Source organism: Schistocerca serialis, chromosome 2 (assembly GCF_023864345.2).
Source record: "Schistocerca serialis cubense isolate TAMUIC-IGC-003099 chromosome 2, iqSchSeri2.2, whole genome shotgun sequence".
Classification (NCBI taxonomy): domain Eukaryota; kingdom Metazoa; phylum Arthropoda; class Insecta; order Orthoptera; family Acrididae; genus Schistocerca; species Schistocerca serialis.
The window spans coordinates 337,396,088-337,423,343 of record NC_064639.1 but is presented as its reverse complement, the minus strand read 5'-3'; positions in this window follow the sequence as shown (position 1 = coordinate 337,423,343).

Here is a 27,256-nt window from a genome sequence, read left to right as displayed (position 1 = left end):
CTTAAGAACAGTTCCGACGGGAGTATTCAGTTCTAGTGAAATAGTTCGATGTTTTCTTCGGAAAAGAAGTCACTTCATGGATCATTCAAATCCACAATAGTACCTGGACATTTCTCACAACTGAAAGCAATCTGATTGCTATGCAACAGAGCCCCTAAGAATATTTCTCCGTACTTTGGTTACCACTTTCAGCTCAACACGGTATCTGCAGCACCTGGAGCAGATTTCTACAACATCGGAAGCGTGTAATCGCTATCAGTTTCACACATCGCCCTGTGTACGCTGTATGTATTTACCCACAACAGTCAACATACAGTTACTCACACACATAGAAAGACAATACTAGGTGGTGTGGGGAAACATTTCAGTATAAAGCTCCTGTAGAGCTAAACAGTAATTAGCCTAGTAGTAGTGGTAAACAAAAAAATTTTTCTTTTTTTCCAGATGAGTCTTTATATATGTCTACCGTTAGGCAGGACACGATCCTGATACAACTCTCACAGTGAACCTGCAGTATAACTATGTTAGTAATTTAGAAATTGATGTTTAATTGTGTGTATATATGTCTAGTTTTATAGAGTAACTACATTATGGTCCTTTGTATGTTTCATGCTAACGGAACGTGCGGGAGTATCTTGTGAAGAGAACGAGTACGCCGTCCCAGCAACCGAGCAGAAACTTCAAAAAGGCCAGAACATTTGAATTACTAGCTTTCTTGTGCATTTATGCAGTGTAGTGACCTTTCATGTATTAATTTTCTAAGTATAAATAGTGTTGCTACATTACTTTTACTAGAATTCCAGTATTTCAGTAGATATAGTAAGACAATATTTTATGTGTTATCTATGAACTGTGTTTGTGTCACATTGTAAAGTGTACATTAACAGCATTAGGAAATTAACGTTTCTTGCGTGTGAAAAATTTAATAGTCACTTTTGTAGGAATTATTTAGAGGAGAAACTGTCAATTGCTTATTTACAAGGTGATAAGTAGATCTATGTTCAAAGCCAATAAGCAAGCACGCATCACAATACCACAAAATGAATTAAATAGTGTGAATGCATCGTCAACTAGTGCCACAGAATTTAATACCGCCGTAGTTAGTGATATGTCGATTACGGCTGAGCAACCAGCAGTAATTAATGCGCTCACGCCGTCGACACAAACGGTTGCAAGTTCCGACATTCATATGTCGAAAGAAGTCCAGAGAAATATGCAGCAACCAACAAACAAAATGAATTTCATCTTTGACACAGACGCGTGCGAAAACGAAATGACTATACCGAAAATTGTGTCGGTACAATCCTCATTAAGCCCAGTGCAATCGTCAATTGCTGAGAATACCGATTTGTTATCCCAGCTGATGTCAAGTTTGACTGTCATAACACAAGGGATTAAAGCATTGGAAACCACACAATCCACGTTTGCAAACGATATGAATCGCAGATTCCAGGCATTGGAAACCACGCAATCCACGTTTGCAAATGAGATGAATCGTAGATTCCAAGTATTGGAGAGTGCGCAATTTAATTTGGCTCAGGAGCAATGTAATAAACTAAAAGAAATAAATGATAAGATTACTGAAAAATTCCAGAGTTTGGAAACAAAGCAGAGTCACTTGATTGCCAGTCAGGCACAACACATAGTTACACAAGAACAACAGTATCAGGAATTAACAAACAAATACAAAGACATCTTATGTCGTCAAGATACACTAAATCATCAAGTGCAAGAAGTTATTCATGTACAGAACACTATTGCGCAAGTCGTGAATACAATTAAGCACGATAACGAGCAAGCTGTCATTGAGCTTACTCGGAGAATAGAAACTCTCAGTCTCGAAGGCGAGAAACACATAGAGAAACTTTTCAATGAACATAAGATCGCATTCTCTAAGGACATTGAAGATTGGGCGAAAGAGCAAACCGAGACAGTGCGAAATTATGTTGACAAAACCTTGAAAGAAACGGTTTCTAACGTGCAAGTTAACAACGAAGCTGCACAAGAACAACTTAAAGCAGAAGTTAAAGGGATGGATTAAGGAGAATATAGGAGATGAATTTCCTGCTTGGAAAGCAAAGATAGAAAATACATTAAAACCATGCCTGCAGGGTTTAGTTAATACTAGAGGGGCACATACTACTTGCAGTTTATCAAAAGCAGACATTATTCCTGATGAAACCAGTGAAACCGAATCCATGCAACAATATCCATGTATTGGTGCATATTCACGTAATCAACCAGAAACAAATTATCGAGATTATCATTCACCGCGAAGTAGCCACCAGAATACACCTGTGACTATGAATGAAGAAAAAATGCTTAAATATCGTCAATTCTAGATATTTATTCCCGAAAGGAAGTCGATCAATCCCGTGGTATTTATCAAGCAATTTAAAGGGATATTGCCGCGAATGTGGACTGAGCAACCAAAAATTATGTACTTTGCAGGATTCATACATGGAGATGGATCGATGTTTGCGTCAGAAGCATCCGATTGGTGTCAAGATTATGACCAATTTTAAAGCGCTTTCTTGCACAAATACTGGAATAAGGGAGTAAAAGAAAGACTACGTAAGGACGTTTTTGACCCACAACCTTTTTCTTTCAAAAATGGATCTTTAAGAAAGTATTTCGAGAATTATATAAATAAAAGCAAACACTGGAAGGAACCAATCCCGACGTAGGATATCATTCGAATATTAAAGGGCAAACTTCCACTTGAAGTTAAGGAAAAACTTCTGCATGTGCCTGAACAACATGTGGAAGATTTTCTAGCCACGTTGGATTCAATAGACATTCTGTTCGAAGAATCACGTGTGCGCTATAACCAACCATGTTACCAACCTAACAAATACAATAGTAACAACAAACAGTATGGAAATAAACATTTTGCACACAATTCACCAAACCCACAGGTGAATTATTTCCAGAAAAACGTGAAATTTGGTAACGAAAATGCCGACCAGTGTAATCATGACCAACAATGTGAACAAACATATAAACGGAAATGGAGGAAGAATGATAAGAAGAGGAAAGGATACTATCAAGAAGGGAATTATCAGGAAAAATGCCGATATTAGCAACCAACCCAAGAATATCACAACCAACCACAAACTTCAGGGTGGGTACCAAATGCTAATGCAAATGAATGGAGAAATCAACCACCAATAATAACTGACGCAACGGAGCAGACATCTACTAATAATGGACAATCGTCAAACTAAACTCGACTGTCAGAAGCCTCGACGGTGCAGTCGAGGAAGTTTTGAGGGGCCAGAATTCAAGCGTCAATTTTTTTCGGTACAATGATGGCAGATTATTAATAGAAGAACTTCAGCAGGATATGATGCCTTGTCAAGCGGAACATATCACTGAACGTGTTGCGAAAATTCAGGCGGCAATTGAAGGCATTACTGTGAAAGTTACTTTAGATACAGGAGCAGCAGTAAATGCCATTTCAGAGAAGTTATTTCAAAGAATACTTCCGAAAGCAAATCCACAGATTTTTCCTGTTCAATGTTGTAGAATTGTGGGTCCTACTTGTCATAAGTTTTCTCAGGTTAAAGTGCAGACTCAACTCCAGTTAGATATAGGAAATGTAGCTATAAATTGCACGTTCCTTGTAACAGAAAAATTGGTTAAGGATTGTATCCTGGGTATAGATGAATTTAGAGAGAGAAATTGGCATATCGATTTTTCTCTAGGCCGTGCCAGTTTTACAATAATGGATCAGAAACATCAAGTGAATCTTATCAGGGAATATAGTACCCAAGGAAAGTATTGTCAGGGACGAAAGCTGCAAATAAAGCGGATACATAGCAAACCTGCACGGTATTACCAAATTAATTACTTGCAACCAGTTTTAAGCCCTGAAGATATGGTAAATGAAAAGGTACAAGAACCTGAATATTTGCAACAACACCAAAGAAAGCAATTATATGATCTTATACAGGAATATTATGAAGTCTTTCAAGAAAGACCTGGTGTAATCAAGGGATACACATGCCATTTAGATGTGATACCACACCAAGTTTTCTGCCCTATTTTTTAGCCAGTACCGTGGCACCAACGAAAGGCAGTTGATGCGGAAATCCACCAGATGCTTGAATGGGATCTGATCGAACCTGCGACGAATCCATACCGTAGTCCGCTTCATGTTGTCTCGAAAAAGGGAGGAAAAGTTCGTCTCGTGCTAGACGCACGGCAGATAAATAAGATTATCGTGCCCGTGCGAACTCATCCGGAAAATATCGATGATCTAATTCAAAAGTTCGAGGGGATAAAATACTTAACAAATATTGATCTGAGAAGTTCATTTTTAAAGGTGGCTCTAGACGAACCATCAAAAAAGTACACCGCGTTTTTACGTGCAGGTAGAAGCTATCAATTTAAGGTTTTACCTTTCGGGCTAAACGTGAGCTCAGGAGTTTTTATAAATGCTCTAGGTTACCCATTGGGACCTGCACTTCGAAGCAATTTAACTTTGTTTGTGGACGACATGCTCATAGCTGCGACCACATGGAAGGAGCGCGTTGATTTATTGAGAAGAGTGTTAGAACGTTTCAAGGAAGCAGGCCTAACCGCAAATCTGCAAAAGTCCCAGTTTGCTCGACATAAAATCAAATTTTTGGGTCATCTTATAAAAGGAAAAGGCATCTTACCGGACTCCGAGAAACTAAAGGCAATCAAAAACTTCGCAGTTCCAACAACAAAAAGGCAATTAAAGGGCTTCCTCGGAGTTGTCTCTTTTTTCAGGCGTTTCATTCACGACCACTCTATTAATGCAGAACCGTTGTACAGCTTGTTGCGCAAAAATACTCCGTGGGTGTGGACGCAACAATGTCAGAATGCATTTGAAGCAATAAAACATGCCTTAGTCAATTCACAAATATTATATCATCCATATATGAGCCAAGAATTCGGTTTAATGGCAGATGCTTCGGAAATTGGAATAGGTTCATGCCTCTTCCAAGTAAAGATGATAGATAGAAATGCAACTTTCTGCCCAATATCTTTTGCTAGCCGACTCTGAACTGCTTGTGAAAGAACATATACGACTACCGAAAGGGAAGCATTGGCCGTAGTCTTTAGTAGTTTTACTATTACTTATACGGAGCGAAGACATCAGTATACTGCGACCACAAAGCGTTAAGTTTTTTGCAAACATGTAAATTATTACAGCCAAGATTAGCAAGATGGACGCTCTCACTCCAAAATTTTCAATTTGAAATTAAATACATAAGCGGACAGGGTAATTTCATCGCCGATGCACTATCTAGAATGTCAGATGAAGATTTGTCAACTATCAACATCATGGACAATCCGTCCGAATTTAATGTTCTTATAATGAATGATAGAACATATAGGAAACATTTTCTTGACATGTGTAAGAACATGGAAAAACTACAGAATGAAGATCCTCGTTGGCATTCAATAAAGGAAACTTTAGCAAAGCCTGGAAACGATGATCTGAAGAGACTGTACAAAGTTGAGGACGACGTCTTATTTTTCAAAGGGCATCTTGATTCAGATAATTGGAAGGTGTGTATTCCCGAGAAGAATGAGAATGACTTAATTTTGCACACGCACATCACTTGGGGACATTTTGCAGTATTAAAGTGTGCTCGGAAGATTCAAGCATATTGCTACTTCCCAAATATTCGCAGGAAAGTACACAGACAGTTAAGGAAATGTAAAATTTGTCAGATAGCCAAACCAGGAAATTTTTGTGTGAAAGATTTCCTACATCCTATTATACCCACTAAACCGCTGTCAATCATTTCGGTCGACGTCTGTGGTCCTCTACCATCATCAAGGAGAGGATGCAAATATATTGTAGCTTTTCTTGATATATTCACTAAGTATGTCAAACTTTATCCGTTAAAATCAGCTACTGCTGCTTCCGTAGCCAAGGAGCTGGTCAAGTATTATATAGTCAAGGTAGGCAAACCAGAGGCTATTCTTTCTGACAATGGGTCAATGTTCACTGGATTTCGTTGGAGGCAAACATTAACTAGTTGTGGTATAAAACAAATTCTAACATCAGTGTACCACCCTTCGGCAAATCCCGTGGAACGAATTTTTCGTGAATTAAACAGGTTCATGAGAACATATTGCCACAACCAGCAACCCAAATGGATCGATTATCTCCACGATTTTCAGGAAATTGTAAACAGTGTGCCACATACTACGACAGAATACACCCCATACGAACTGATGTTTGGAAAACAGGAACAGAATGACTGGATTCGACCAATTCCTAAAGTAGCTATTAACAAAATAGACCTACAAAATAATGTACGACAATCCTTACTCAATATAATGGACAAGGCAAGAAAAAGGAAAATATATTTTGACAATCGACTTGGAAAAATAAAAACATATAATGTGAAAGACCAAGTTTTAGTAAAAATTCATCCTAAGGCTTCACTTATACAGAGGAAGAACACAAAATGGCAATTATTGTACCAAGGACCATTTGTGATTACCAAAATACTCCATCCAGGAACTTATGTTTTGAAGGATGCGAAGAATGGAAAGGTGAAAGGAATGTATCCTCATCACTTGTTAAAGCAATTTCATGATGATTGAAGATTCTGAAGATTGAAGATACTATTCTTATCAAATAATATTGATTAGAGAATTTTCATTAAACCTATGAATCATACTTAGGATAGTTTCTTTCTTTTTGCAATTTAGTAGTTAGTTTTTCTTTTCAGGCATAATGTACGAGAGATATGCAGACATTATGTATTTGTTTTCCACTGTAAAGATAAGTTTTCTTTTCAGTATGCAGAGAATTTAGCTATAGTATGAATTATTTCTTTTCATTTTTTTTTATTTAGTTGATAGTAACTTCAATCAGGTTTCGCAATGCATAATGACCATGGGTTAGTGACTCAAATGAATCTGGTCTATGGCAAGATATTTTTTCTTATGTCAATTTAACAATGTCAGTGTATTTTTGTATTTGCTTTTTTACTCGCTGAGCTGAAGTCATGCTGTTCGGAAGGGGTAACCCGTTCTCAGTTAAAAAAAGAAAAGGACGCTTATTACTTTGTTTCAATCTTTTGCGATGGACATTTTCCTTATAATTGTACTATTGTTGTAAGATACCTGTGTATGTAAATTATGTTACGTCAATTGTTGCTCGCGAAGTTACCAACTGAAAGATGACGAGCATAAGTTGACACGGCAGCACCAGTTGGATTTGTGTATAGTGCATTCTAGGGTTGTTGATAGAAATGAAGAACACCTTACGACTTCTGAATATTTCAAATTCAGGACAGAGAATTAGAAAGAACTTTAGATTAGATTCTATTTCAGCTCAGCATAGATCAAACACCTTTTCCACGGAACTTACACTGACTCTTATTTTCATGTTAACCATATGCGGAAAACCATAATACCCACGAGGAGACGGTGAAATGGGAATAGCATTCAATCAGTTACCCGGAGATGACAGATAGAAGGGAATCGTAGATGGACGTAAACCAACGCGTCGACGGTTCACCCCAAGACACAGATGATTAACAGTGTTGTGTTTCTTTTGTGAACAGTGTTTAAATTCATTAAAAAAAATCCATATTGTAAATATTTTTTCCATTGTAATTCAATTAATTTTCTTTGCAAATGAGAAATACGAGGATGGTAAATCCACCCCGAGGTTTTCCTTGGTTTTCCTTTGTGGCGCTTGGCCGAATGGCTAGATTATCCGTTTGAGAGATCCCAAGGCGAGTGACAGAAGCTTTGAGTGATGATCAAAAAGGTTTCTGATCACATCTCATGCCATCCTCGACAAATGAATAAAAGCAAGCATGTAAGCTATGCATATAAGCTGCATCAGGAATTTTCAAGCTGGACAGGCTTTGTCAGCAGTATATGCACCCAAATCTATAATTTCCATTTAGATAGTCCTTCAGAAATACCAAAATATCATACGAAATATAGTGGACATTAATACTCTAGTCCACATTAACACAGCGTCAAAAACAATCACCGATATAGTGTTGTGTGAACGCTCGTGTTTGTTTTTGCCCAAAAACTTTCGGCCACAAGAGGGGCATATATGATGCATGATGCAGCGTAACTTGCTGGGACAATGCGAGAGAGAGAGAGAGAGAGAGAGACAAAGATATTTTTTTTTACTCTGTGGCGGTCAGCACTCACATAATTATTCTTAGGAGATAGAGCTTTTGTTCTTCTTAAGAGTAAAAAGTTTAGGAGAGGAGAGCCATTCTTGTGATGTAAAAATCGACTCCATTGCGAGTTTTGATTCACATTGTAAAATATATGTGTATATGGAAGGAAATCAGTTAATAGAACAATAAAATATTGTTCATTTCAAGAAGGTACGTGTTATTACACACCCAGCGATATACTTCTATTGTGATTTACTAATAAACATCAGCTTAAGAACAGTTCCGACGGGAGTATTCAGTTCTAGTGAAATAGTTCGATGTTTTCTTCGGAAAAGAAGTCATTTCATGGATCATTCAAATCCACTAGTACCTGGACATTTCTCAGAACTGAAAGCAATTTGATTGCTATGCAACAGAGCCCCTAAGAATATTTCTCCGTACTTTGGTTACCACTTTCAGCTCAACACGGTATCTGCAGCATCTGGAGCAGATTTCTACAACATCGGAAGCATGTAATCGCTATCAGTTTCACACATCGCCCTGTGTACGCTGTATGCATTTACCCACAACAGTCAACATACAGTTACTCACACACATAGAAAGACAATACTAGGTGGTGTGGGGAAACATTTCAGTATAAAGCTCCTGTAGAGCTAAAAAGTAATTAGCCCAGTAGTAGTGGTAAACAAAAAAAATTTTCTTTTTTTCCAAAGGAGTCTTTATAGTATCCCTACTAAGGAGGTGTTACTTTTGATCTGTAGTATATAGGCAATGTAATTACAATAGAGTTCCGGTGATTCACCGTAGTTTGTGTCAGTCTGTTTGACGACCCAGTTTCATTATCTTCAGCGGTAATGAGGATACATTACACCTTCGTAACGGTCTTCCATGGGCAGTTATATAAAAGTATGTAAACTCGTGAAATTTTTATCTTTCGCGGCTGAGTCAGATTCGCCAAGTGACGTAGTGAGTCTGCTGGCGGCGGCGATGGCGGCCAACTTGTCTCCGATGCGGCTCGTTACGCTTATTGATTATTGCCTATGGGGTGGCGGCTTCTTTCACGCACTGCCGAGCCCGCAAATGTTGATTACTTGCGGGGCTAAAGACTACAACTTAGCCCTCCTCGTCTCCAAGTCGCTCAACGTATACATTCAGACTCTTCTACGGAAATGGCGGCATTTCGCTAGTGTCAAGAACACCTCTTGAAATTCAGTTTCAGGAAGTGTTTAATGGTACTGGCATTATGAGAAGTACTGGTAAGATCGATCCATATACAGGGTGTTACAAAAAGGTACGGCCAAAATTTCAGGAAACATTCCTCACGCACAAATAAAGAAAAGATGTTATGTGGACATGTGTCCGGAAACGCATAATTTCCATGTCAGAGCTCATTTTAGTTTCGTCGGTATGTTCTTCCACCTACGCTCAATGGAGCACGTTATCATGATTTCATACGGGATACTCTACCCGTGCTGCTAGAACATGTGCCTTTACGACACAACATGTGGTTCATGCACGATGGAGCTCCTGCACATTTCAGTCGAAGTGTTCGTACGCTTCTCAACAACAGATTCGGTGACCGATGGATTGGTAGAGGCGGACCAATTCCATGGCCTCCACGCTCTCCTCACCTCAACCCTCTTGACTTTCATTTATTGGGGCATTTGAAAGCTCTTGTCTACGCAACACCGGTACCAAATGTAGAGACTCTTCGTGCTCGTATTGTGGACGGCTGCGATACAATACGCCATTCTCCAGGGCTGCATCAGCGCATCAGGGATTCCATGCGACGGAGGGTGGATGTACGTATCCTCGCTAACGGAGGACATTTTGAACATTTCCTGTAACAAAGTGTTTGAAGTCACGCTGGTACGTTCTGTTGCTGTGTGTCCATTCCATGATTAATGTGATTTGAATAAAAGTAATAATATGAGCTCTAACGTGGAAATTAAGCGTTTCCGGACACATGTCCACATAACATATTTTCTTTCTTTGTGTGTAAAGAATGTTTCCTGAAAGTTTGGCCGTACCTTTTTGTAACACCCTGTATAAACACAGAAAATAATTTTTATGATATAATGTATACTGTAATTGTCACTTGTTATTAGGACGACGCGTTTCGGCTGCATACTGCCATCAACACATGCATTTGCAGTTACTTTTACAGAGTAATAGGATTGAAGAAATGTGAGTGCCATTGAGGTTATGTGTAGAAAAAGACACTTGTTTGGGAAGATCGATGTATTTCACTGTGTACATTACGTCATACACATGGTTAGTTAGTAAAATGCTTTTGCTTACATTTTTGTTGATAATTTCATTTTCTGGCACGCAGAGCACAGTAACAAATACATTACAACTTAATTCTTTCACAATCACTATTTTACATCAATGCAAAGAGTCTTACGAGCTAAGATAAATTACTTTCTACGATTAAAATAGCAGTATACAGTGAAGATGAAACATTTGTATCTGGATATACTTATATCATGGCCGGTATCTGATGAGTAGTTGGAAAAGACAAGTTTTTTGTGATTGTCAACAAAAATGTAAATAAATGCAATAACAAAGAAACTAATCATGTCGATCACATAATTTACACGCTATAACATACACTACTGGCCATTAAACTTGCTACACCACGAAGATGACGCGCTACAGAAGAGAAACTTAACCGACAGGAAGAAGATGCTGTGATATGCAAATGGTTAGCTTTCCAGACCATTTACACAAGGTTGGCGCCGATGGTGGCACCAAAAACGTGCTGACATGAGGAAAGTTTCCAACCGATTTCTCATACACAAACAGCAGTTGAAGGGCGTTGCCTGGTGAAACATTGTTGTGATGCCTCGTGTAAGGAGAAGAAATGTGTACCATCACGTTTGCGACTTTGATAAAGGTGGTATTGTAGCCTATCGCGATTGCGGTTTATCGTATCGCGACATTGCTGCTCGCGTTGGTCGAGATCCAATGACTGTTTGCAGAATATGGAATCGGTGGGTTCTGGAGGGTAATACGGAACGCCGTGTTGGATCCTTACGGCCTCGTATCACTAGCAGTCGAGATGAGAGGCATCTTACCCGTATGGCTGTAACGAATCGTGCAGCGACGTCTCGATCCCTGAGTCAACAGATGGGGCCGCTTGCAAGACAACAACCATCTGCACGAACAGTTCGACGACGTTTGCAGCAGCATGGTCTATCAGCTCGCAGACCATGGCTGCGGTTACCCTTGACACTGCATCACAGACAGGAACGCCTGCGATGGTGTACTCAATGACGAACCTGGGTGCACGAATGGCAAAACGTCATTTTTTCGGATGAATCCAGGTTCTGTTTACAGCATCATGATGGTCGCATCCGTGTTTGTCGACATCGCTGTGAACGCATATTCGAAGCGTGTATTTGTCATCGCCATACTGGCGTATCACTCGGCGTGATGGTATGGGGTGCCATTGGTTACACGTCTCGGTCACCTCTTGTTCGCATGGACGGAACTTTGAACAGTGGACGTTACATTTCAGATGATTTACGACCCGTGGCTCTACCCTTCATTCGATGCCTTCGAAACCATACATTTCAGGAGGATAATGTACGACCGCATGTTGCAGGTACTGTACGGGCCTTTCTGGATACAGAAAATGTTCGACTGCTGCCCTGGCCAGCACATTCTCCAGATCTCTCACCAATTGAAAACGTCTGGTCAAAGGTGGCCGAGGAACTGGCTCGTCACAATACGCCAGTCACTACTCTTGATGAACTTTGGTATCGTGTTGAAGCTGCATGGGCAGCCATCCAAGCTCTGTTTGCCCCGGCGTATCAAGGCCGTTATTACGGCCAGAAGTGGTTGTTCTGGGTACTGATTTCTCAGGACCTATGCACCTAAATTGCGTGAAAATGTAATCTAGTGTCAGTTCTATTATAATATATTTGTCCAATGAATACCCGTTTACCATCTGCATTTCTTCTTGGTGTAGGAATTTTAATGGCCAGCAGTGTATCCATGTTCCCGACCCAACAAAAATGTATGTAAATGCAATAACAAAATAACTACCTATCACATAATGTACAGACTATAATATATTTATCTTCCTGAACAGGCGTCTTTTTCGATATCTAACCTCACTGACACACAGAGAAAAGAAAACTAGCCTCACTTAATATTAATTACAGCGTAAACGTACAGTCGCAGGCCTCAAATAACATTCATATAACGTGAGTACATTTAAAGTAAATAGAAAATAATAATACATAGATACTAGGATGTTTGAGAATCACCTAATTGGGTTGGAAAATGGCAGACAACGCCATTCAAATGAACAACGCTGTCCCTTAAAACTGAAAAATAGTAATCATTTATGAACATTCTAAAAATTACGACAGGAATAAATCTGGAAATCAAAAAGCAAGTTCAGTAAAAGTAGCACTCTACAAAACCGGAGGTGCTGAAAGCTGTTTGTCACTTTGCTCTGTACCGAAAAACATTTGATTTCATGAGGGTGACAATATGATAGCTGGTGCAGCTATTACGAGCCGCGTAGCGTAATTTACGTGTACTGCGACTGCGCACGTCTATAGATATCACAGACTTGGCTCATGCAATAGAAGAAGAATTCATCCTACTACACGACTACGCTGAACATACAGGGCTCTTCTCGCTCTGCAAATCTATGGCGAAAGTTATCACTGAAGAGATGGGTCTTGTATTGAAGCGCTACCCTGTGTTTACGTCTGCGTGCCGACGGGAAACACTTCTTCATGTAAGTCCGCAGCTTGTGGTCTAGTTTGTGGCGTTGCTGCCTCTAGATATGTGCCCGGGGACTATGTGTTCGTGTTGGCATTATCTTTTCATCATCATTCGTGAAAGTGGCTAGATTGGACTGTGTAAAGATTGGGACTTCGTACGGGCGCAGATGACCGCGTAGTTGAGCGTCCCACAAACCAACCATCATCATCTTCATCATCATCCTTCGCATAAGGACCGGTGAGCGATATGCACGGGGTCAGTGCAGTCGCTTTATGAAGCCTTCTGTGCACTCGATGACTTTACCTTTCCGCCGAAAAAAAGAAAACCAACCAGATTCTTACGGTAATGAAAGAATTTTATAATTCTATCAAGAGTGCAATTCAAGAACAACAGCAAAATGTGTAGCCATAAATAACCGAATAATATGTTCAGTAAAATAGACAAAAGTAAATATTATTATTGCTATTATTGACCTAGAAGAAGAGCAAGTTATCTCACAGAATAACTATCACTACACTTGGCTGCAAATGACCATTGATAAAGGCTTGCTAAATAAAAAAGACGTCATGGTTCAGTCACGAAGCTTTACAGAGTAGATGGGCTGGCCGCGGTGGTCTGGCGGTTCTAGGCGCGCAGTCCGGAACCGCGCGACTGCTACGGTCGCAGGTTCGAATCCTGCCTCGGGCATGGATGTGTGTGATGTCCTTAGGTTAGTTAGGTTTAAGTAGTTCTAAGTTCTAGGGGACTGATGACCACAGATGTTAAGTCCCATAGTGCTCAGAGCCACAGAGTAGATGGAGCGAATTTTACTACCAGTATTTCTGAAGAGAGACAAATTTTAGAAAGACAAAAACTACCACTCAAAGACTTTTTTAGATTTTTTAGATTTTCGTAGTGATTTTCAACTACAAGTACGTAGTGACGTGTTTAAAGGTTTGATCATTTGAGATATGAAATATGAATTTTCTGATAACGTACCAGTACCAGTCAATTTCTAGCCTAAGGAGCAGTCTTGACATTTATCTGAGCTGAATGGAGGAAACTTGTGTAAGCTTTAAGTGGAAGGGTGGACTCAGCATTTGTACCTTGCAACTTTCCTGTAAAAATTCACAGCCTTAAGTTTCACATTCACTACAGCCTCATATCTTGGCAGAAGTTATTTGTGTTGCACTTTCTGTCAGATTAAAATTGTGTTCCAGACCAGAACAGTTGTGAGAGACTCTGCCTTTTGAGAGCACTGCTCTCTCCGACTGAGCTAGCCCACCTCACAATTGAAAGCTGTCTGGATTTTTTTACTTTCAGAGTTAGAATCCACCTGCAAGTCGTTGTGAACTATCAACACTGCAAAGAAACGTATCACAGATAACTTGTTTTAAGAACGAGGTCTCTACTTTGAAAGGTATGCTTCAGAGCTTCCGTCGAGTATGGAAACGAGGAGAAAGGTAATAGTGGTATAAACTGACAGGCAGTCCATGCGTTGTTCCTTTATAGCTTATACGGCAGCACGAAGCTTTGCTGTCTCCAGAAGCTTCATAAAAGTACATATTACAGTGTGGAGCGGAAGAAAAATTCCAGATTTTTAGAGCTTTTGACGATGCCTGAAACATGGAAATGCTCCACGCAGACTCATTTCCGGACACTGGATAATTGAGTAAAGTAGCTGTTTTTTCTGGCAATATCTTAACCTACTCCGAAACATTCCTTCTTAATATGTTATCCGTATACCTGGTCCTATCAATACATTTGGATTAATAATTTTTTATTTTGCATTTTCTTCCTGTATCGAGGCCACATTAAATTTTTGGCTTTAAATATGCTGTAAGATTATTTTATTTCATTTGAGAGAGTATGTGATCTTTAAGTGATTATAAAATCGGGTCTAATTTACAAAGAACTTTACGGTATGAGCCCACTTAATGACGACGCATTCGATCTGGCTCAGACACATCCTCTGATTCGGTTGTGAATGGTGACATAAGGCCGTTGCACCTCCTCCGGAAGCAAGCTTCCCCACAGCTATTGTAACTGGTCCTTAATATACTGCCTACTGGCAATGAGAAGGAGTTAATGTCAAAGCTGGCCCCACACGTGTCCTATCGTGTAACATATCTGAGGATCTTACTGGCTATCTCGACAGCCCGTAGAGACGTGCCATGCATAGAAGAGCATAGTCCTGCTGAAGTTGACACCACGATTCTTTCGCATTAGAGGTCACAGGATGTCAGTGACGTACCATTGTGCCGCCTGAGTTGTCTCAACCACTAATAGCTGTGACGTTTATTCGTACCCAAAGGCTCCCTACACCTCCGCTGTGGCTCTTCAAAACACTAGAAGAATGAGGCCTCTTCCCAGGTCGCCGCCATAGTGAACATGGCCATCCGAGATAGTGCAGAAGAGCGAGTCATTGCTGAGTAGAATGCAGTGCCATTCGTCAGCAATTCATGATTCCCCGACACGGCTCCACTCTAAATGCAGTCGTTGGTGTTGCGTTTACGGCAGCCTATGCATGGTATGGTAGTGCCCTAATCCAGCAGGCACAGACGTGAAGGGATTAAGATCTGTCTGGTGCGCAATCCTACGATCCTTCCTTGTGGTGACCTTGACAACGAGTTTTCGGTCGAACATGTATGGTCACCACAAGGGAGGACCGCCGGAGTGCGCGCCAAGCACTCCGTATTCCCTTCACGTCTGTGGCTGCCATCTGAGAACAGGCACTTGACAACAACTATACTTGCCCTTTCGTTCCCATGCAGTCCAACACTGGACCAACTGTCACATCCGAACGCTCCACAAATCTGTATATTATCTTCAGTTGGTAGATCAATAGTTCCGCAGACGACCATTCATATTTGAAACTTAATGAATTGTGGAAAGTTGTTTACGCGTTACCGTACATGATCATCAGAGTCCGCATTGTTACTTTGTGCCCGGAAGGGCTCTCAACAAGGGAAGTGTCCAGACGTCTCGCAGTGAACCAAAGCGATGGTGTTCGGACGTGTAGGAGACACAAAGAGACAGGAACTGCCGATGACATGCCTCGCTCAGGCCACCCAAGGACAACTACTGCAGTGGATGACCGCTACCATGTTGAATAAGGCTTTTCGTGCAGCCACAGGACGTCGTGTTACGACTAAAACTGTGTCCATTAGGCTGCATGATGCGTAACTTTACTCCGACGTCCACAGCGAGGTCCATCTTTGCTTTCACGACACTATGCAGCGCAGTACAGATGGGCCCAATAAAATGCTGAATGGACTGCTCAGGTTTGGCATCAAGTTCTCTTCATGGATGAGTGTCGCACATGCCTTCAAACAGGCAATCGTCGGAGACGTTTATGGAGGCAATCCGGTCAGGCTGAACGCCTTAGACACACTGTATAGCGAGTGCGGCAAGGTGGAGGTTCCCTGATGTTTTCGGGTGGCGGTATGTGGGGACGACGTATGCCGCTGTTGGTCATGGAACGCGCCGTTCGGCTGTACGATACGTGAATGCCATCCTCCGACCAATAGTGCAACCATACCGACACCATATTGGCTAGGCATTCGTCTTCATGGACGACAATTCGCGCTCCATCGTGTACATCTTATAAATGACTTCCTTCAGGGTAACGACATCACTCGAGTAGAGTGGCCATCATGTTCTCCAGACATGAACCCTATCAAACATGCCTGAGATGGACTGAAAAGGGCTTTTTATGGTCGATATGAGCCACCAAACACTCGGAGGGATCCACGCCGAATTGCAGTTGAGGAGTGGTACAGCCCGAAGCAACAGTGCCTCGATGAACTTGTGGATAGTATGCCTCGACGAATACAGGCATACATCAAAGCAAGACGACGTGCTACTGGGTCTAGAGGTATCGATGTGTACCACCACCTGTGAAGGTCTCGATGTATGGTGGTACAACATACTATTTGTGGTTTTCATGAACAATAAAAAGAGCAGAAATGATGTCTATGTTGATCTCTATTCCAGTTTTGTGTACAATTCCGAAACTCTCGGAACCGAGCTGATACAAAACGTTTTTATGTGTGTGTGTACATGAGCTACTTTCAATAACTTATGAGCCCACTGCTCTGTGGCTCATTCTTGAATTTCCTCGTAAGTATCGATGCGATGGCTGACCATTGCACACATAACTGTGTATGGCATTTTACATTCTGATTTTTCCATTTCATATTTAACACAGCTATGTTTTGGTGATGGATCGAGAAGCATCAATAAATAAAATTGTGACTAAAAGTTTCCGCTGTTAATTAAGTGCCAAATTTGCGTATAGTGTGATTCGACCAACTGACCAATGGAGACTCACAATGAGGCTCCTTTAAAGCTCAGTCATGTGCTGATAAAGCTGTCTCACATGCGTATGCCGCATCTGCTTCATAGTGACCAATCAAAATCTGACGCTGTTCACGCCTGCTATGTACCTTCCCACGCTCGATATCAACACTATACACGAACAACACTAATGCCACCTGGTGGCTGTTCACTCTCTCACTAACAACTGCAACTCTAATCATTTTTATACGTAGGTTGGAACTTAAACAGTGGCAACACTGCTGTGGAGACACTATACAATGGAATCTACTATTGTCGCTGATAGCACACGTTGCTGACATACCTACCTTACCTCTGAGCAAATGGACTCGCCCGTCCCACGTCACCGGCGTGCGCACGATCGAGAGAAAAACAGTCACTTGTGAGAGAGCGGTCTAATGTAACAGTGTCACTTATGTTTTCGGAACAGGAACAACGGAATTGGGTCAAGGTTGAATGCACCAGAGGTCGTACAGCACGACAGTGTCATCAAGGTTTTCAAGAAGCGTGCGGGAAATCGGCATTGCCGTACATAATAGTGGCACGTTGGGTAAAAGCCTTCAACGAAGGTCTGCAAACTGTGGCGGACGTGCGTCGGGCAGGTCGTCCTAGCGTCTCTGAAGAAGAAGTGCCTGCTGTTGCCGCGTTAGTGGACAGCGATCGACGCCATACGATTGCTGGGCTCGCCCACGAAACCGGATTAGCGCATACGACTGTGCTTGGTATCCTGAAGGAACGCCAGGGCATGCGAAAAATTGCATCACGATGGGTTCCGCATGACTTGACGAAAATGCAGAAATGGGTGCGTTACGATACTGCTGAGATGTACTTGGAGCGCTATGAGCGTGAAGGAGAGGCTTTCTTATGCCGTGTCGTAACAATGGATGAGACACGAGCCACATCGAACGAGCCAAAACGGAAACGCCAATCCAATGAATGGCGTCATTATGGGTCACCGCGAAAGTCGAAAGTGCGTCAGAGCCCTAGTACGGTGAAAGTCATGGTGATTCTCGTGTACGACTGTGATGGTGTTATCCTAACGCATTACTTTTCTCCACGGAAGACCATCAATGCACAGTGTTACTGTTCGTTTTTGGAGCATCACCTGCAACCAGCTTTGCGAAAGAAGCGGCGACACCTTCTGCGCAACCCACCCATCATTTTGCACGACAACGCGCGGGCGCTTACAGCGCAGGCTGTGGCTGTTCTGTTCGGCCGATGGGACTGGGAAGTACTGTACCACCCTCTATACTCCCCGGACCTAAGTTCTAGTGGTTTTGATCTGATTCCGAAGATGAAGGAACCACTTCGTGGCATTCGCTTAAGAACTGTTCCAGAGATTCGACAGGCAGTAGACCGCTCCATTCGCACCGTCAACAGAACAGGCTCTGCTAACGATATACTATGCCTTCCACATCGCTGGCAACGAGTTCCACACAACGCTGGTGACGACTTTGAAGGACAGTAACAGGTGCAAACATATAACTCTTTTTTATCGGTTGTGAATAAATAGTTCCAACCCTCGTATCTGCCTATGGTGCGTACATGAACAAAATCACATTAATATCTGACCATGCATGGAGAGCTGCATCAATCCGGTCTCAGGACTGAAGACCACAACAATAACATCTGACCATGTCTTCTGGCCCGGGTTCCCGGCTTCGATTCCCGGCGGGGTCAGGGATTTTCTCTGCCTCGTGTTGTGTGATGTCCTTAGGTTAGTTAGGTTTAAGTAGTTCTAAGTTCTAAGGGACTGATGACCATAGATGTTAAGTCCCATAGTGCTCAGAGCCATTTGAACCATGTCTTCTGGATGCTTTCCTTCTTTCGTTAGTCAGTATATATGAAATCAGCGTCATATTGTCACTGTAGTCTACTGTATCCGCTAGATTACTTACAGGAGATTTGTATGCATTGGCGTTGGTTTTGAGTGTATCGTCCTTGAGTTCAAAATAAAATATGAGAAAACAGATACGTAGGTCTTCAAGATATTTCACGTAAAACTGAATGCTGCGAGCTAACATCCTAGAGATGTTCGCACTCACATGCGGTTCCTATTCGTCGAAATGTCTTGGCTCAAATTCGTCTAGGGGTTGAACCGCACGTGTCGCATTACTCGCCCTATATTAGACACTTGTTTAAATTGTTTGGCTGATGGCAAGTTAGCGATATTGTCTGAAATATACAAAGTTAATATAAAGTATAATAACACCGATAATAATATCTGGAACTAAACTAACGACCCATAAATGATGTAGGCTACACAGTTTCAGTTTGGTTAGAATAATGTTTATTCAGAAAGCAAACTAATTGCGAAATTGGTCGTATTTAGAGTTACCGTTACACTCGAGCGCATATCTATTTGACACAGTTCGATCATTCACAACCTCATCGCGAAATACAAGTCCAATACTCCACATCGTTATCGATGCGAAAAGATACGAGTTCACACCAGACACGCGGCTGCTCACCGCTCAGAGACTAAGTCTCGCCATACCACACAATGCGAAATTTTCTAAGTCGTTTCACTTCCTAGCTACCTAAAGAATGACCGTCCGCTTACGCGTCTGCACAAGCACTGTCCCTCCGCCCGTCTCCAGCCGCGTCTCCCGCGTGCCGAATATCGTCGCTAAACTGACTAGTGCAGTTCCCTTCCCTGAAGCCGTCCGTCTGATTGGCTACAGATTTTTCTACATTATTTTACATTTTAACGTATTTAAATAATCAAAGCTTGACCACTATCACGTTCTAAATACAATCATATCCATTACACAATAAACGTTAAATTCTTTTACATACAGGGTGTTACAAAAAGGTACGGCCAAACTTTCAGGAAACATTCCTCATACACAAAGAAAGAAAATATGTTATGTGGACATGTGTCCGGAAACGCTTACTTTCCGTGTTAGAGCTCATTTTATTACTTCTCTTCAAATCACATTAATCATGGAATGGAAACACACAGCAACAGAACGTACCAGCGTAACTTCGAATACTTTGTTACGGGAAATATTCAAAATGTCCTCCGTTAGCGAGGATACATGCATCCACCCTCCGTCACATGGAATCCCTGATGCGCTGATGCAACCCTGGAGAATGGCGTATTGTATCACAGCCGTCCACAATACGAGCGCAAAGAGTCTCTACATTTGGTACCGGGGTTGCGTAGACAAGATCTTTCAAATGCCCCCATAAATGAAAGTCAAGAGGGTTGAGGTCAGGAGAGCGTGGAGGCCATGGAACTGGTCCGCCTCTACCAATCCATCGGTCACCGAATCTGTTGAGAAGCGTACGAACACTTCGACTGAAATGTGCAGGAGCTCCATCGTACATGAACCACACGTTGTTTCGTACTTGTAAAGGCACATTTTCTGGCAGCACAGGTAGAGTATCCCGTATGAAATCATGATAACGTGCTCCATTGAGCGTAGGTGGAAGAACATGGGGCCCAGTCAAGAGATTACCAACAATGCCTGCCCAAACGTTCACGGAAAATCTGTGTTGATGACGTGATTGCACAATTGCGTGCGGATTCTCGTCAGCCCACACATGTTGATTATGAAAATTTTCAATTTGATCACGTTGGAATGAAGCCACTAAAATGAGCTCTAACATGGAAATTAAGCGTTTCCGGACACATGTCCACACAACATCTTTTCTTTATTTGTGTGTGAGTAATGTTTCCTGAAAGCTTGACCATACCTTTTTGTAACATCCTGTAAAACCAATAGAATTTCCTTCTTAACTTTGAATGCCACGGTCAGTAACCTTACAACAATGTGCTTTCTGATAAATAAGTAAAGAACAAAAGCAACTGCTATGCACTAAACTTTACAACAAATATTCTATTACCTAATGAGTCAATAAGGTGTCATGCTGCCATCGTTCAATGTGTTTTGTGTGGAGGAAATGATGATCTGAGGCTTAACTGAAAACATTGGTAATTTAAATTTACTATATCTTTTAAACAAATAAAGTTACACAGTTGATATTTGCCACATTTGTCGTTTTAATGATCCGCTTTTATATGAAATGTCAATCGTTAAGATCGACCAAAGCGTTCAGATTTTAGCATTGGGGTCTTTGTTACAAACCTTGTTAATTTCACTTAAATAGTAAATCCTAAACTATTATAGATATGATCAATATTCTAGTTTTATTGGGATCACCAAGAAAATTTAAGAAAGAGGGTGGATTAAAATTAGTGTGGCTTCATTCCCTGAACTACTACAGAGTTAAATAGTTTTCATAAATGTTTCCCTTTAGAGCCGATTTTAGGTCCGTCATATTTAACACTGCTACGCCTCCCTGGGCGCAAACAGCTCCTACGAGGTTTCCCTGTTACGTCGGTTCTCGTCTGTCTCACTCGCACTTAGGCATGATCAGCCTGGCCTCATTCAGCACAATAGACGCCTGTAAATTTCTCCATCTCGTGGCGAATCTTCACTCTTTGTGGCACACAGTTCTGGACGACAGGATTTGTTTCACAATTCCTAGAACACTGTCTCTTTCAGCCGTACACTTAAGTGAGAGCGAAATGCTCGTTAACTAACAATGTACAAAACCTGACGCTGCATACAACGTCAATATAGGCATTCATCATCTGGGAAAGAAATTAAGTATTCAGAGGTATATAATGAAAACATCAGTGACAATTTTAATGTCGTAGTAGAAGATGGGAAGATCATTATTAAGTCATAGCCTCAACTTGTTAACAACACTACGAAGTACACACATTCGGAAGTGAGCTATTACGACAAAACGAAATGATCATAGTTTATCTGTAAAAAATCGGAAATGTAGTTTAATGGCCCCTGTTATCGCATCAGATGTACCGAAAAATAACCTGTAAACAACAGACAACACGTTGTATGGCGTTTGCTCAATTGAAAAAGACAGGGATCAATGCAGAATACTGTGCGCGATGTCCACACCTAAGGCTGAGAGGTCAGTTCGTCTGGCTGCCATGCAGTGGCACAGGTTAGATTCCAGGTCCTGCAAATCTCCCTAACTTTCGCTGAGGATAATCAGCAGTGAATCTGATGATTGATATCCTTTCACCTTGAATTTTACTCCACTTGTGAACCGCTACTTTATTTCCGTCATTGATTCTGCGATGGAAGTACGTAGGAGTGAAAGACTGCATCTCTTTTACAATTGACGCAATTCGTCCTTGATCTTCAAAGCTTATTGTCCTTCATTCTTGTACATAATGTACACATTGGTCAAAATAAAAATGGCCTGGAAAAGGTAAGCCATCCAACTTAGTCACCTATACACAGGGCGGATGATGTAAGTTGGGTGGCCTATCTTAAAAATCTGCACAGAGGGCAGATAATGTCAATTGGGTTGCCTACCGTAATATACATGAAATATTTTCCAAGACAGTTATATTTTCCAAACCTGTTTATCACCTGTATTTCCCTGTAGCTTAGATCCATTTTCTTCAGAACTTCTAACGTCTTGCACAGTTTTGGCGAACGCTTTTCCGAGGTCGACAAATCCTATGAACTTGTCGGCATTTTTCCTAAGTCTTGCTTCTAGTATCAATCGCAACCTCAGAAATGCTCCTCTGGTGGCTTTATCTTTATGAAAGCAAGGCATTGACTTACAGTTGTGTCACTGATATGGAATGATATATAGTGATTGCATTTCTCTTGAGTCGCTTGCAGACCAAGCTTGGAGAATATCCATCACTTATTAATTTATGCCCAGAAAATAGTAATCTGGACATTTTGAGAAATACGTTTTTAATTCTACACCCGACGCGGAGCTTTAAATAGCGTTGTTGTGTCGCAACGTAGCGTAAACATTACCCAGTATTTGTAAATTCATATGGTTGTATCTAAAGAAATCGTTAGGAAGTTGCTGTTTGCCGTAATCAGAGTGGGCTCCTCCTGTTACCCCTAATAGAAATTTGTCAAAAATTCGAATCCTAGTCTCGACACAAATTATGGTTCTTTGTTTCAGTCTGCATATAACGTTAAGGGGAACAAATCTCGTCCCTGCTTCTACTTACACCCCCCAAGGAGTTTCAGGTTTCCACAGTTGGTAAGAAACATCTAACTGCGCATGCAAGCATCACCTCAGTCCACAGTGTTGTTGTGAGAGCCTCCTGTGCGTAGCACGTTTAGCGTCCATGTATGAGGAAATTCACATTAGAGCAGTAGTCAAATCCCTAGTGTGTTCAAATATTGCGCTTTATTTTAGTCGTGTGTTGTAGCTTTGGGGTGTAGTCGCTACTGTCAACGGTTTGGCTTATGTTGCTCTAGTGGCCATTTTAATAAATGTCTGTCTCTTTCAATTGCGATTTTAACCCCGGGGACGAAATTTGGAACTGCTATTACAATTCAGTTTATTTGTTATTTGCAAACATGATTTTAGTTTTTCTATTGAAAAAGGCAGTCGGACAGAAATGGATTCGTTGCACAAAATGCTTGGTTTGTTGCCACGGAACATATTCTTCATCTACCCAGACATACAAATTCAAACGCGACACAAGTTTAGAAGACTGAAAGTAACTTGAAAAGATAGTTTCAAGACATTTAAGTGATTTATAATGATGAAAGCGTCTGGCAACGTAACAATGAAAAAAAACATTTAAATTTATTGTATTTTTGAATACTTGTATTTTGTTTCTGCAGCGCTAATTTGTAAGTTAAATACTGGATTCAGTGTGTTACAGTATAACAATTTAATTGTACGTTCCCTACAAGTGAGGTTAAATTCATGAATATGTACTGATCTGCCAGAACATGTAACCACAGACCTTCTATCGATATAAACCCGTCCATGCAGTAGCAGCGTCACCTGGCGAAGAATGATTGTTAGTCAGACACAAAAAAGTTCAAATGGCTCTGAGCACTATGGGACTTAACTGCTGAGGTCATCAGTCCCCTAGAACTTAGAACTACTTAAAACTAACTAACCTAAGGACATCACACACATCCAAGCCCGAGGCAAAATTCGAACCTGCGACAGTAGCGCTCGGCCACTCCGGCCGGCAGTCAGACACATGCACGGTGCACGTAGAATCAGTGAGCGTGCTGTCAGTTTGTAGAATGGAGTAGCCGCGCTATCTGAGTTTCTCGGAGGGCAGATTGTGGGGTCCAGAGGCTCTGCACTGGCATTTCGGAAACTGAAGGACTTGTCCGGTGTTCGATGAGTGATGCGGTGAGTTTTTGCAACACGTGGCGTAACCAAAGTGAAATCACCTCCACGCGTCGAGAAACTGAGCGACCACCGTTCATAGCAGATGTCGAACGTCGCAGGCTGCGCAGACTGGCAAAACAGGACATGCGGCGATCTGTGGCGGAACTAACATCAGAGTTTAATGCTGACAGGATACAAGTTTGTCTGAAAGCAGAGCACCGAGCACTCCTAACGGTGAGCCCCAGCAGCCGATGACTCTTGCAAGTGCCAATGTTAACACCACGACATCAGTCCGGAACCGCGCGACTGCTACGATCGCAGGTTCGAATCCTGCCTCGGGCATGGATGTGTGTGATTTCCTTAGGTTAGTTGGGTTTAAGCAGTTCTAAGTTCTAGGGGACTGATGACCACAGATGTTAAGTCCCATAGTGCTCAGAGCCATTTGAACCATTTGAACACCACGACATCGCCAGCTACGACTGAAATGGACTGTGACTATTGACACTGGACATTGGCGCAGTAGTAGAGCGTTGCATGGTCTGATCTTCCACGGGAACAGCTCCTGGACACATGTATTGCGGTACGGAGACAAACTAACAGCGGCTCCATTGTGCTCTGAGGAATATTCACGTGGGTACCCACGTGTCCAGTGGAGCACGTACAAAGCGCCACGACGGCCAAGGAGTATCGTACACTAATTGTAGACCACGTAACACCCTTCATGACGATCATGTTTCCCGACGGCAGTAGCATTATTCAACAAGATAATGCAATAAGTCACAAGACCAAGAGTGTGACGGAGTGTTTCGAGGAACACAGCGGCGAGATCCAATTTGTGCGCTGGCTCCTCAGTCTCCAGTTCTGAACCCGATCGAATACAGCTGGGATGTTACTGAACGTGCTGTCAGAGATCGTCACCACGCTCACCGGAATTTATTGTAATTAGTTGATTTGTGTGTGCAGAAGTGATGGCAATGCCCTCCAGCGACCTGCAAAGGCCTCATTGCTCCCCTGCCACGTCGAGTCGCCGCTGTTATACGTACCAAACGTGGATATATGGACTGTTAAGTAGGTGGTCGTAATGTTTTGGCTGATTAGTGTAGTCTCTTCCATAACCTTTTACAGTGAAGGTGAAGAAATTAGTGCCGCTTACATTATACAGCGCGAAAGTATCGTGCTGGACTCTTTCTAAATAGTAACGTGCGCAGTGGCCACGGTTGTTTTAGTTTAATTGTTTATACGTGGTGACATCGTTGTGTTAACTGATTTCAGCTAGGACAGGGAAGTGGCTTTCTACAGTGTTAATGTCTTCGGAAGTGGGAAGTTCGTGCTGTATTTTCAATCGCTGCGGACAGCTGTTTTGTACAAGACCGAGATGACGAGGCTCGGCGGGCCTGCAATGACAGACGGCAACGCGAGGGAGTGGCAAAAAAGAAAAAAAAGCAGGCCTCGTTGTATCGGGTTGCAGCGACGTGCATCGATCCCCGGGGTTGGCGGGCGCTAACTAAGCTCTCCTCTCCTCTCCCCTGCCGTACTCTCTCCCCTCTCCCAGCCCCGCCACGGTCCCATCTCCGTCCCAGTCGCTCGGCTTCTCTCTCGCGCGACCTCCGGCCTGCTCTCGTCGGGTCATGCACCATAATTGTCCTCTTCACGCCCGCCGCCGCGCCCCGCGACCCCCTTGCGCGCCCTGCACTGCACTTGTTTCCTTCCTTTTTCACTCCTTTTTTCGCGTGCTCTCTCCGAGGTCTGTGACCCAGTAAATGTACCGAGCGTGCGTCACGCATGTCGCAAGGACGCGTGCGCTGTTGCGATGCTCCCTGGCGCTTTGCCGAAGCTCAGCTCCCCACCGTCTCAGTCAGCACAGTAACTGCCTCTTACGAATTTATTTCTCTAATGAATTTCACTCCTAATTAATATCGATTTTTTATCTTTCGTCAGTCACCTACCACGCCCACCATTACAAGTGAGTGACATGATTGCATTTTCTTCCGTATACATGTAAACAAAGTACTACTTGAATGGTCCGCCATAACGAAAGTAGTTTTCAGTAAGAAATGCTATGCAAACGGGTGTTGAATTTCAGGATGATTGATTCATAACAAGAACTGGAGAAACCTAACAAATGAAGAGCCAAAGAATCACGTACACCTGCCTAATATCGTGTAGGGTCCCCGTAAGAACGCAGAAGTGCCGCAACATGACGTGGCATGGACTCGACCAATGTCTGAAATAGTGCTGAGGGAGTGGACACCATGGATCCTGCAGGGCTGTCCATAAATCCGTAACAGTACGAGGAGGAGGCATCCCAGATATGCTCAATAATGTTCATGTGTGGGGAGTTTGGTGGCCAGCGGAAGTGTTTAAACTCAGAAGAGTGTTCCTGGAGTCACTCTGTAGCAATTCTGGATGTGTCGGGTATCGCCTTGTCCTACTGGAATTGCCCATGTCCGTCGGAATAAACAGTGGACGTAAATGGATGCAGGTGAACAGACAGATGCTTACGTACGAGTCACCTGTCACAGCCGTATCTAGACGTATTAGGGGTCCCATATCACTCCAACTGAACGCGCTCTGCATCATTACAGAGCCTCTACCAGCTTGAACAGCCCCCTGCTGACATGCAGGATCCATGGAATCTGTACGCGTCCATCTGCTCGATACACTTCGAAACGAGACTCGTCCGACCAGGCAACATGTGTCCAGTCAACAGCCCAATGTCGATGCTGATGGCCCAGGTGAGGCGTAGATCTTGGTATCGTGGAATCATCAAGGATACACAAGTGGGCCTTCGGCTCCGAAAGCCCTTATCGCTAATTTAAGCCAGCGCAACACTTCCGAAAATTGCTGCAGATTTCAGTACTATGCCTTCAATAAGTGTCAGCGTGCGAACCATTCAA